Raw genomic sequence first — 13,060 nt, forward strand, 5'->3', positions numbered from 1 at the left:
AGCAGAAATGTTAGCCCCAGGTGACTTCTTTCTTCAGTCAGCCATAAGGGTCTGCCACTCCATTATTCATTTAGTCCATTAGGTTAGAAATTAAAGTTTTCGATTCAGTAAGTCCTTATTAAATACAAAAATCCTAGAAGATAACATTCCAACCTACCATCAGTGATAATACAGGGATACTGATTGAACTAGATTTATGTTTCATTTAATTCTGGCCTATTTTATATTCTTATTTCTACATGTATTTCTATTTCTCTCACCCCTATACAAAAAAAGGACACTATTTTGTATTCCTATAAGGTGACTAGTGAAAATCATCCACCAGCATACTTCAACAAAATAATTATGGGGGAACTCAAAGAGGTCTTCAACTGAGTAGCACATTTCTAAGCAATATCCAGTAATAAAGCTTAACTGTCTTGTCTCAGCCTATATATATTCTCCCTAAGTAACTATAAAATGCTAGTATGAATCATCATAACAAATATTATTTGTAAAACTTAAAAACCTCTCTTGACTATTTTTCCCAGAGTTCTTTTGGTAATGTTTAAATTTAACTGTGAAAGAAGAAAAAGTGGCATAATCTTTTGATAGTTACAAATTAAGTCAACAATTTTTTTTGCTCTAACTAGGAGATTTTTTTTAAAAGTTTGGTTTCTTTTAAAATATATATCTTAGGAGAATGACAATAATTAAGAGGATAGGATCACAAAATCATTCACATGGAATTATTTTTAAGGACTCAAAACAGCAGATATTGGAGCCAGTTCCTTTTTAAGAAGCCTCTGCCTTTAAGGAAATCTAAGGAAATCCAAGATTAGGATAGGACATAATGAATGAATTCTATACTCTGCCAAAACAAAGCAAAACAATTCCTATTTGTGCTATGGATATAAAAACTATTACATTTGCAGTGGAAAGTAATACACTAGCTTTCTCTTAAACTAGTTCTGAAATATTTCTTTCAATGAAATTAACAAATGTGACATATTAAGAGCAATAATTTATGACAAGTTGTCTATTGTATTAATAGCTATGTTGATGCATCTCATGTCTGTGAAGACAAGTTTGAATCATAAACTTTCCTTTTTAAGCCATTAACTGCCATTCAGAACATCCCAGGGATGTGTAAGCTTTTGTACACTTAGGTGAGACATTCTGTGGCAGTAAAGCATAGTGGTAAATTCAGACCAAGTACAATATAGTAAGAAATGACTTTTTTAAGAAAAATTGTTGAATAAAGATAACATGGCAAACATCTTATTCACTGGAACTATTTATTCTTGCAAATGTCCATACAAAATAAGTTTCATGGTAACCCTAAAAATAGGAACAGAAGCATAAAGTTTTTTAAAAATAATTTATACATCTTTTATAAAAATAAATGATATAATTGAAAAGTAGTTCCACACTAGCGGTAGACAAATAGCACACAGGATAAAAGATCAAAGTTTTTTTTCTTTTTTTCCTTTGTGATTGAATTTTGCTTTTTAAAAAGTTTATATTTAATTAATTTTGGGTTTACACAAAACACGGGGAAAACTTTTTAATTTTTTATACTTTTCAAAATTATTAATGATAAGTTGTTTCTCAAAATTAATAAACATTAGTAGAATAAAGATATTAAATTTTGTGATATACAAACATGTATGCAAACACATATACATTCGATGAATCAGTACTTCAAAATGAACTTTGATGAATTTATATACCGGAAACAAACGGGAATATTAATAATATGTGATGTGTCCAACAGCCTTACTGATAATCTTTTGGTATGGTGATGAGAACGATATCATTTCATAGGAAAAGCCTGTGATAAATACTGAAATCCCTTCAGAGGTGGCTAGTGTCTCCGTTAGATCTCTCAACCTGGCAAGGAACCAGGATATCAGTGGAATTCATACTTGAAGCATCCTGCAAGGCCTATGGTTACAGATGCTATAGTCAGGACAATTTGTCTTCAAGGAAACAGAGATCAACTGCCTTATGACCCAGTAATCCCACTGCTGGGCATACACACTGAGGAAATCAGAACTGAAAGAGACATGTGTACCCCAATGTTCATCGCAGCACTGTTTATAATAGCCAGGACATGGAAGCAACCTAGATGTCCATCAGCAGATGAATGGATAAGAAAGCTGTGGTACATATACACAATGGAGTATTACTCAGCCATTAAAAAGAATACATTTGAATCAGTTCTAACGAGATGGATAAAACTGGAGCCAATTATACAGAGTGAAGTAAGCCAGAAAGAAAAACACCAATACAGTATACTAACACATATATATGGAATTTAGAAAGATTAATGATAACCCTGTATGCGAGACAGCAAAAGAGACACAGATGTATAGAACAGACTTTTGGACTCTGGGAGAGGGAGAGGGTGGGATGATTTGGGAGAGTGGCATTGAAACATGTATACTATCATGTAAGAAATGAATCGCCAGTCTAGGTTCAATGCAGGATACAGAATGCTTGGGGCTGGTACACTGGGATGACCCAGAAAGATGGTATGGGGAGGGAGGTGGGAGGGGGGTTCAAGATTGGGAACTCATGTATACCTGTGGTGGATTCATGTTGATGTATGGCAAAACCAATACAGTATTATAAAGTAAAATAAAGTAAAAAGAAAAAAATTTAATTAAATTAAAAAAAAGAATAATACTATCTGTGGTAATTCATATTTGGAAATACAGTGGAATGAACCATGCTATGATCTGAGTATTTGTTTGTTTTAGTCTTTGTTTAGCTGCTAAGTTGTGTCTGACTGCTTTGTGACCCCAAGAACTGTAGCCCACCAAGCTCCTCTGTCATGGGATTTCCCATGCAAGAATACTGGAGTAGGTGTCATTTCTTTCTCCAAGGGATCTTCCCCACCCAGGGATCGAATCTGCCTCTCTTTCAATGGCAAGCAGATTCTTTACCGCTAAGCTACCCGAGAAGGCCCCTCTGATTATTTGTGTCCTCCTAAAAGTCACTGTTGAATTCTAATCTCCAAGAATGATGGTATTAGAAGGCAGGACGTCAGGTTGTGCTTTAGGTCACGAGAGTGGAGTTCTCATGAATAGAATCAGTGCTTTTGTAAGAGTCCTCAGAGAGATCTTTGGCCATTTACATCCTGTGAAGACCTGCCGGGAATTAAAAAGATGGTTCTCACTAGAAGGTGATCATGCTGGTGACCTGATCTTGAATTTTCAGCCTCCAAGACTGTGAGCAATAAATTTCTGTTGTTCATGATCCACAAGAAAAGTCTATTATTCCCTAGATTATCAGAGAACATGGAAAGGAAAATTAGTTTCCTTTATTGACCCTTGAAAATATATAATCCTCACTATAAAACAATCCAGACATTTAAAAATTGGTACCCAACGTCTTATTTTTAACCTTAGTGGTTAAAATACTTAACAATGCTAGATAAAATACCATTCAAATTAATAGTATTCTTCAAAATTACATGATATACTGTGCTTCACAAGGGGTGGTATAATTCAAATGACAACCTGGTAATTTAAATTATTTTATTATTTTATCCTTGGAAATCACTAAGCATCTGTGAGATTTGTGATTGCATCTTCTGTCTCAAGGAAGCTGATAATTATAAATTTCAAATGATCTATAAGAATGGAAACAAATTTAGAAGTACAGATCTTCTAAAACATTGTTTAGACTATGTTTTACTACTAACATCATATTAAAGAAAGTATGTTTAAACCAAGAAATAATGTAGCAATTCTAAGTGCTAGCTATATTTGAACAATTTGAATTTAGCTCCAAATACTGACATTGTTAATATTATTTTAAATTATGTTAAATGAAGCAATGGGCAGTTTTCTTGGAGACTCAAAAGTAGTCTAATTCAATGTACTTAAGTTTTATCACAAAAGACTATACCCTAATTTAATATTAAAGATTACGACATGTTAAAATAATGTGAATCCCAGTGGCATGGAACAGGGACTGAATTGACATATTTTTTAATTGAATCAGTATATCAATACACATTAGACCTAAAATTACACCAGCAATTCTAATAGATTTCAATGCTGAATCTAGTATATACAAGCCTTTAAAATTTCACAGAGACAATATTTTGTACCTTTAATCATAATTTAAATCAACTCTAAAGAGATGAATCTGTCTGGGTGACACCCTAACAATGATCATTAATACCTTCCATTAAATATAATTTATATCTATTGACATTCTATATTTTAAAAAGTCAAAATAAATGCAAATTCATGATGTTTATAAAATATCTCATTATTTTTAATTGGAATATAATGATAGAATTATTCACAAATATGCAGAAGCATGTAATGGATTTTATTTCTGGTTTTAAATTTTTCTTTCTTGTTTTATAAATTTTCCTTTCCCCATTACTTTTATATTGTTGCATCATGGTTTCATGTCAGTTTTAGTAGTTTTCAATATGAAATATATTATGAAGCATTCTCTTTCCATATACATATATACCTATCCATAACACCACATTCATATATATATGAGCTACATATATAAGGCACAGATTCATAAATGATACATATACATCATGAATGTGCACTGGAGTTCGGCAGACTTCCATAAGGGTGATATCGAAAGTGCACAAATAATCACTCTTACATTAGAATTGCTGTTGTATATCAGAAAGCTTAGGGAATCTTTGCCTCACCCCATATACCACTCTTCAGAAGTTAATAAGATTCTTCCTGAAAGAAACACAGATTTTGTTTCCTATACTTAACTGAAAAGAACCATAGAAACTAACAACAATATTAATACTCACCATGACAAATAATGAAATCTTTAGCGCCCCTTAAAGGGTTTACATGAGTTTGACAAAACTGCTGTTCCTCCCTTGGTTTCCAATACTTTTAGTGGTTGCTCCTTGTTCATCAGACTGCTACTCCTGAGACTGGATAGAGCCTCAAGAGTTAATGCAGTCACCCACAGTTCCTTATTATTATAGGGAATGGCTTAGCATTAGTTAATGACAATGAACTGAAGAAAAATAGCTAGAGCTGCTCTACTACAAATGATAACAGGGGTTTTAAATTAAACTTCAAAAAGCTTTTCTCAAATCGTTGATTGAAATACATAATAAAAGCCACTTGGTTGTACCATGAAATAGCTCTTGTCTAGGGTGGTTATATTATTGAAGCACCACAGGAAGAAATCTGGGAACTCTGAGATCCACACAAATATATGTATTTGAAAAATTATTCTTAAAATGTGCTCAAAGGAAAATGTTTGCCTTTTTCAGTCCAAGTGATAATTATAGAATACCTAAAGCTATTATATAAAACATTGCTTTACATTGCAGGAGACATAATGTTGTAAAAACACACACACACCTATTTGTCTTTATTATGTCTGAAATAAAATGTTGTAAAATTATGGAAAAGATGCTCAACTCTTCTGTTTGAAAATCTGAGCTCCATAAAAGTAATAAACCACATGCTATCTGACAAATTGATAGCAAAGATAAAAGAAAAATCAATTAAGTGAAAAGAAATTACTCAGGCAAAGGAAAAATAATATAATCTGTTCCATTTTCTAATGTAAATATGTAGCTAGGAAATGGATTCTTTGTTCAACATAGACAAGAGGTCTTTCAAAATGTTCTTAATGATTTGTTGTATTTTGCAGCATTTTTGTGCTTATTTTCAATTAAGACTATGTGCATATATCCCCAATATATGTTCCTTTGAATTCTTTTTTAAAAATATTCACCTTCCCTATAGAATACAGTTAGGATACATGATAAACACAGATATTATATATACCAAGTATTACCAGTATTTATCCATTTAAGAAAGTTTTATATTTATTGAGTAATTTTGATTTCTGCATCATGCAAAATTACATCTACTTTTATAATGGAAAATCTCTCTTGAGAGATTCATTGATTATTCCCCTCAGAATAAGTATATGCTTTCAACTTAGTTCAGGTTTGTTTCTTTCCATGATTAGGCACGCACACACACACACACACACACACACACAAATAAACCTTTAACTTATGAAGTAGCTAAGCTATGGCATAAAGGTGATAATCAAGATTAATTTTGAATTGACTAATTTGAATTCCAACAAACTGCCAGAAAGAAGTGAAGTTCCCTTCTACCTCTGCCCAAGGCATCTGAGCTTGCCAGAAGGAGCTCTGCCAGTGAACGCTGAAACCCCCTTTCCACTGCACCTTCCTCACCCTACCTCCAGACCCTACAGGAAAAACTTAAATTTTAGAGATGCCAGTGGTGACTGGAGTTGTGAGGAGAAAAGACAGTTGAAGACTGCCAGATTTTAGTATTTTAACTCATATTTGCTATTTGACAAGAGACAAAATACAGCAAGTTCTCTATATACAAAGGAGGCCCATTCCAAAAGCAGGTTCATAAGTCCAATTTGTTCGTAAGTCCAACAAAGTTAGCCTAGGTACCCAACTAACACAGTTGGCTACATAGTACTGTACTGTAATAAGTTTATAATACTTTTCATATAAATAACTCATAGAACCATACTGTAGGTTTATAATACTTTTCACACGAATAACTCATAAGAGCCAAATACAAAAAGCAAATATTTTGAAAATGTTTCTAAAGAAAATATTTTTAATCTTATAGTACAGTACCTTGAAAAGTACAGTAGTATATCACAGCAGTTGACATACAGGATCATGTTCGCACATTTGAAAGTTTGCAACTTGAAGGTTTGTACGTAGGGGACTTACTGTATCAGAGTCTCTCAGAGGTGGAGCAGTGGCCATTTCAGGACTTTCTCAAAGTCAGTCATATATTTAAACGGATGAAAACAGCATAGAGTTCAGTTACACAATGGTTATCTTCTTGCTGACTGCTCCCACACTGAAAGCAAAAGTGTTATCGCTCAATGGTGTCTGCCTCTTTGTGACACCATGGACCGTAGCCCACCAGGCACATCTGTTCAAGGAATTCCCTAGGCTGGAATGCTGGAATGGGTAGCCATTTCCTTCTTGGGGGGATCTTCCTGACCCAAAGACCGAACCCAGGTCTCCAGCATTTCAGGAAGATTCTTTACCATCTGACTCACCCTATCACACTGAGGTGCCAATAGGTTTTGCAGTCTGAGTGGATTTTTCACCATCTTTCATCCACCACTATACTCTGAAAATTTAACTGGAGCTTCTCCATTTTCCTCTTAGAGTCCTTTATGGCAGGTAGACATGAGCACCAATTTTATTGTCATAGACCAGTGAGCCAGGCACTATGAAGACCCACGACTATATCTTTTAAACAATGCAGTGTGCCAAATAGTTAATGCTGCACACAACGAGCAAATAATGAATTATACCTTCATATCTATACCAAGTATTCTAAAGCTTTTGGATACATTTTTCCTTTAAACAAACACCAGCTGTAGCAGGTGATTTCCATTGCTAACACCATATATAAATTCTCACTTTTTTCCTGTCAGAATCCTGATTTGGTTTGGGACATCAGTGGGCTCAAGTAAAATTACTCAATTTCTCAGATTCTCATAAAGCCAGAACAGACAAAGCGACACAGTTCCGGCCAGTGAGGTGTATGTAGCAGCAGACATCCTTTCCCAAATTTAATGGCATCTTGCTTTTAGCATATTTTTTTCTTTGCTTCCTGCCTAGACAGTCAATATTAGGCTGTAGAGCACATGAAAGTGCAAAAAAAGAAAGAAAGAAAGTGCAAGCATAAAAGGCCCCAGTATGGACCAGAGGAAAAGAGTCTGGAATCAAAAAGGCATCCTTGAGTCTTTTAATTAAACTAAATTATGGTTTAACCTCCTAAAGGAAATCAACCCTGAATATATATTGGAAGGACTGACACTGAAGCTCCAATACTTTGGCCATCTGATGTGAAGAACTGACTCATTGGAAAAGACCCTGATGCTGGAAAAGAATGAAGGCAGGAGGAGAAGAGGGCTGCAGAGGATGAGATGGTTGGATGGCATCACCAATCCAATGGACATGAGTTTGAGCAAACCCGAGAGACTGTGAAGAACAGGGAAGCCTGATGTGCTGCAGTCCATGGGGTTTCAAAGAGTCAAACATGACAGAGATTGAACAACAGCAACATGGCCTAATATCAGGCTTCTTGTAGTATAAGACAGTATTTATGCTTCTGTTCAAGCTGGTTAGAGGAAAAGGAGGAAAACAACAGAATGGGAAACACTAGAGATCTCTTCAAGAAAATTAGAGATACCAAGGGAATATTTCATCCCAAGATAGGTTCAATAAAGGACAGAAATGGTATGGACCTAACAGAGGCAGAAGACATTAAGATGAGGTGGCAAGAATACACAGAAGAATTACGAAAAAAGAGCTTCATGACCCAGATAATCATAATGGTATGATCACTCACTTAGAGCCAGACATTCTGGAAAGTGAAAGCAAGTGAGCCTTAGGCAGCATAACTACAGACAAAGCTAATGGAGGTGATGGAATTCCAGTTGAGCTATTTCAAATCCTAAAAGATGATGCAGTGAAAGGGCTGCACTCAGTATGCCAGCAAATTGGGAAAACTCAGCAGTGGCCACAGGACTGGAAAAGATCAGTTTTCATTCCAATCCCAAAGAAGGGCAATGCCGAAGAATGCTCAAACTACCGCACAATTGCACTCATCTCACATGCTAGTAAAATAATGCTCAAAATTCTCAAAGTTAGGCTTCAGCAACATGTGAACCATAAACTTCCAGATGTTCAAGCTGGTTTTAGAAAAGGCAGAGGAACCAGAGATCAAATTGTCAACATCCGCTGGATCATTGAAAAAGTAGGAGAGTTCCAGAAGAACATCTACTTCTGCTTTATTGACTATGCCAAAGCCTTTGACTGTGTGGATCACAATAAACTGTGGAAAATTCTTCAAGAGATGGGAACACTAGATTACATGCCCTGCCTCTTGAGAAATCTGTATGCAGGTCAGAAAGCAACAGTTAGAACTGGACATGAAAAAACAGACTGGTTCCAAATAGGAAAAGGAGTATGTCAAGGCTGTATATTATCACCGTACTTATATGCAGAGGACATCATGGGAAATTCTGGCTGGATGAAGCACAAGCTGGAATCAAGATTGCTGGGGGAAATATCAATAACCTCAGATATACAGATGATATAAGCCTTATGGCAGAAAGTGAAGAAGAACTAAAGGGCCTGTTGATGAAAATGAAGGAGGAGAGTGAAAAAGTTGTCTTAAAGCTCAACATTCAGAAAACTAAGATCATGGCATCTGGTCCCATCACTTCATGGCAAATAGAGGGGGAAACAGTAGAAATAGTTGCAGACTTTATTTTTTGGGGCTCCAAAATTACTGTAGATGGTGACTGCTATGAAATTAAAAGATGCTTACTCCTTGGAAGAAAAGTTTAGACCAACCTAGATGGCATATTAGAAAGCAGCTTACTTTGCCAACAATGGGCTCTCTAGTCAAGGCTATGATTTTTCCAGTAGTCACATATGGATGTAAGAGTTGGATTATAAAGAAATCTGAGTGCCAAAGAATTGATGTTTGAACTGTGGAGAAGACTCTTGAGAGTCCCTTGGAGTGCAAGGAGATCCAACCTGTCCATCCTAAAGGAAATCAGTCCTGAATATTCATTGGAAGGACTGATGCTAAACCTGAAACTCCAATACTTAGGCCACCTGATGCGAAAAACTGACTCATCTGAAAAGACCCTGACGCTGGGGAAGATTGAAGGCAGGAAGAGAAGGGGACAAAAGAGGATGAGATGGTTGGATGGCATCACCAACTCAATGGACAGGAGTTTGAGTAAACTCTGGGAATTGGTGATGAACAGAAGCCTGGCGTGCTGCAGTCCATGGGGTCACAAAGAGTTGGACATGATTGAGCAACTGAACTGAACTCAAGCTGCTTAAGTAGTGTCCTCTGTTGTACAACAATTTCTTGTTAAAAAAAAAAACTTTTTATTTTTATAGTGGTTTAGTCGATTAACAATACTGTGATACTTTCAAGTGAATAATGAAGTGACTCAGCCATACATATGCATGTATCCATTCCTAACTAAGACTGTTTTAAAACATGATCCAGTGTAGTTCTTAATGATTGATATATTATAATACTGCATGTGCCCAGCACATTGCTAAAGGGGACTTCATGTATAGGACAGGAGCTGATCAACATTCTCTGAGGCATCTTGAAACTCTAAAATATTATGCTTCTACAGTAGTTCACTCCTAGCTATTGCAATCCTATTTTTTGAACCACAAAGTGAGACAATTTGTCTGAAAAAAATTGTGTGTGTTTTTATATGAATAGAGGTCTGGGAGATATAGTCCAGATTCTAGAAGTAACTAAAATTTCTGCAATGCTTCTGTTGTTTATGCTACTAGCAGGAAAGTATGATTAAAATCTGAATCACCTCAGAAAACTGCAATAGCACATCTAATTCTAAAATATTATGTGCATGCATGCTAAGTCACTTGTGTCATGTTTGACTCTGTGTGACTCCATAGACTGTAGCCTGCCAGGCTCCCCTGTCCATGAGATTCTCCAGGCACGAACACAGGAGTGGGTTGCCGTGCCTTCTTCCAGGTGGTATTCCTGACCCAGGGAGCTAACCCACTTCTCTTATGTCTCCTGAATTGGTAGATGGGTTCTTTGCCACTAGCACCACCTGGGAAATCAAAAATGTTTACAGAGAATAACAAAAATTGCTGACAGAAAGATTAGTGCTCAGGTTCAAAAACATGGTGGTCATTAAACCTGTTTTTGAAAGATGCTATTCCATAAAAAAGTATGTGATTTTGTGAAATTTAGATTCCTGTAAATGATTTATTTATTTTTTGATCGATAAAGGACTTGAGTTGGTAATAATAAGAATAACATGTCTAAAAATGTATGCTCTAAATAAAAAAAAATTTAAAACCTGGTCTAATCAAAATCATTTATAATTGTTACTAAGAAATGTGAATTTGAAAGACACAGTGAAAATTTTAAAAATCTGACTGGGAGGTGGGTTTAGGATTCTATTTTAGAAATTATTTGTTCTGGATGATTGTTGTGCTCACTGTCACTTGAGAAATTCTACCATAGTGGACAGAGTATAATCCTAAATCTCTTGATTTACAGTTTAGACTTGACTTCTAGTAATGACTTAAGATGCTCAGCATAAACCTTGGGACACACATCAAATACTCAGACACCATTTCTTCTATATTTAATTTTAATTCCAATGTTTCTAGAAAACAGAGACACAATGCATTATCTTATCTGAGATATTTTCAGCCATGATATATGGTGGCAGGATGAGGTAAGGTCCTTTGTGGTATTTTTTTAATAGACAATTATATCCAATATAATTTGGCTGAGTTGTATGAAGGCAAGAATACCAAAAATGTGGTAAAATGAGCTATCAACAAATTGAAAGAGAAATTTTCCATTTAAAAAATTTTAATATCATGCTTTTGAAATGTGGTGTCGGAGAAGACTCTTGAGAGTCCCTTGGACTGCAAGGAGATCCAACCAGTCCATTCTAAAGGAGATCAACCCTGGGCGTTCTTTGGAAGGAATGATGCTAAAGCTGAAACTCCAATACTTTGGTCACCTATGTGAAGAGTTGACTCATTGGAAAAGACTCTGATGCTGGAAGGGATTGAGGGCAGGAGGAGAAGGGGACAACAGAGGATGAGATGGCTGGATGGCATCACTGACTCGATGGACGTGAGTTTGAGTGAACTCCAGGAGTTGGTGATGGACAGGGAGGCCTGGTGTGCTGCGATTCATGGGGTCACAAAGAGTTGGACACGACTGAGCGACTGAACTGAACTGAACTGAATATCATTTAGTAATGCAGAGCTTGTTTGAGATGAGGTATCTTAAGTAGTGCAAAGCAAAGAAGTTTCATTCCATTTGTTACTATAAATTCTGAACATAAACATTGAAAAGATTATATTGGTATAGAAACTGTCTGACAGTTGTGTATAAAGAACATAGAAAGAGATACTGACAAAAAGTGGTAAACTGTTTGAAAATCATGGAGAAAAGTGGTTCATCTTAGTTCTATCAATAGGAGTGAAATTTTCTAAAATTACCAGATTACTAGAAGAGTATTAGTTTTTCACAAAAATTTATGGATTTAGAACTAGTTTTTATCATAACTGGCAGTTTAGGAAAATGACAGAACTCTCTAAGAAACATCCCTGTCTATTCAATGTATCAGTTGGAATTCATGCTAAGTCTTCTCAGTCACGTCCGCCTCTTTGCAACCCTATGGACTGTAGCCCACAAGGCTCCTCTGTCCATGGAATTCTCCAGACAACAATGCTGGAGTGGGTTGCCGTGCCCTCCTCCAGGGAATTTTCCTGATCCAGGAATCGAAACAGCACCTCTTATGTCTCCTGTACTAGCAGGCGGGTACTTTACCACTATGCCACCTTGGAAGGCCATCAGTTGGAATATTCACACTTTATTCCGTAGAAATCACTAATAGGATAAGATATAGATCCATTCTACTTTTGAATTTGTACAGCATGGCTTTATACTAAATATTTCAATGGAGGGGCATTGTTACACTGATAATATATTGACATTATTGACAGAATTTAAGTATAACAATAGATTAAGTACATTAAATTCCATTGTACAAAATTAGTGATATATAATACTTTAAAATGTCACTAAGAAAATAATTAAAGATGTTCATAAGTGACAAAAAATAATATTACTACATATAGAATTTCTGGTGTGAATTAGAAAAATATTTTAAGGTTCAGTTCAGTCACTCAGTCGTGTCCAACTCTGCGACCCCAAGAACCGCAGCACACCAGGCCTACCTGTCCATCACCAACTCCCGGAGTCTACCCAAACCCATGTCCATTGAGTCGGTGATGCCATCCAACCATCTCATCCTCGGTCAGCCCCTTCTCCTCCTGCCCTCAACCTTTCCCAGCATCAGGGTCTTTTCCAATGAGTCAGCTCTTTGCATCAGGTGGCCGAAGTATTAGAGTTTCAGCTTCACCATCAGTCCTTCCAAAGAATATCCAGGACTGATCTCCTTTAGGATGGACTGTTTGGATCTCCTTGCAGTCTAA

This window comes from Budorcas taxicolor, chromosome 1 (genome assembly GCF_023091745.1).
Source record: "Budorcas taxicolor isolate Tak-1 chromosome 1, Takin1.1, whole genome shotgun sequence".
Taxonomy (NCBI): domain Eukaryota; kingdom Metazoa; phylum Chordata; class Mammalia; order Artiodactyla; family Bovidae; genus Budorcas; species Budorcas taxicolor.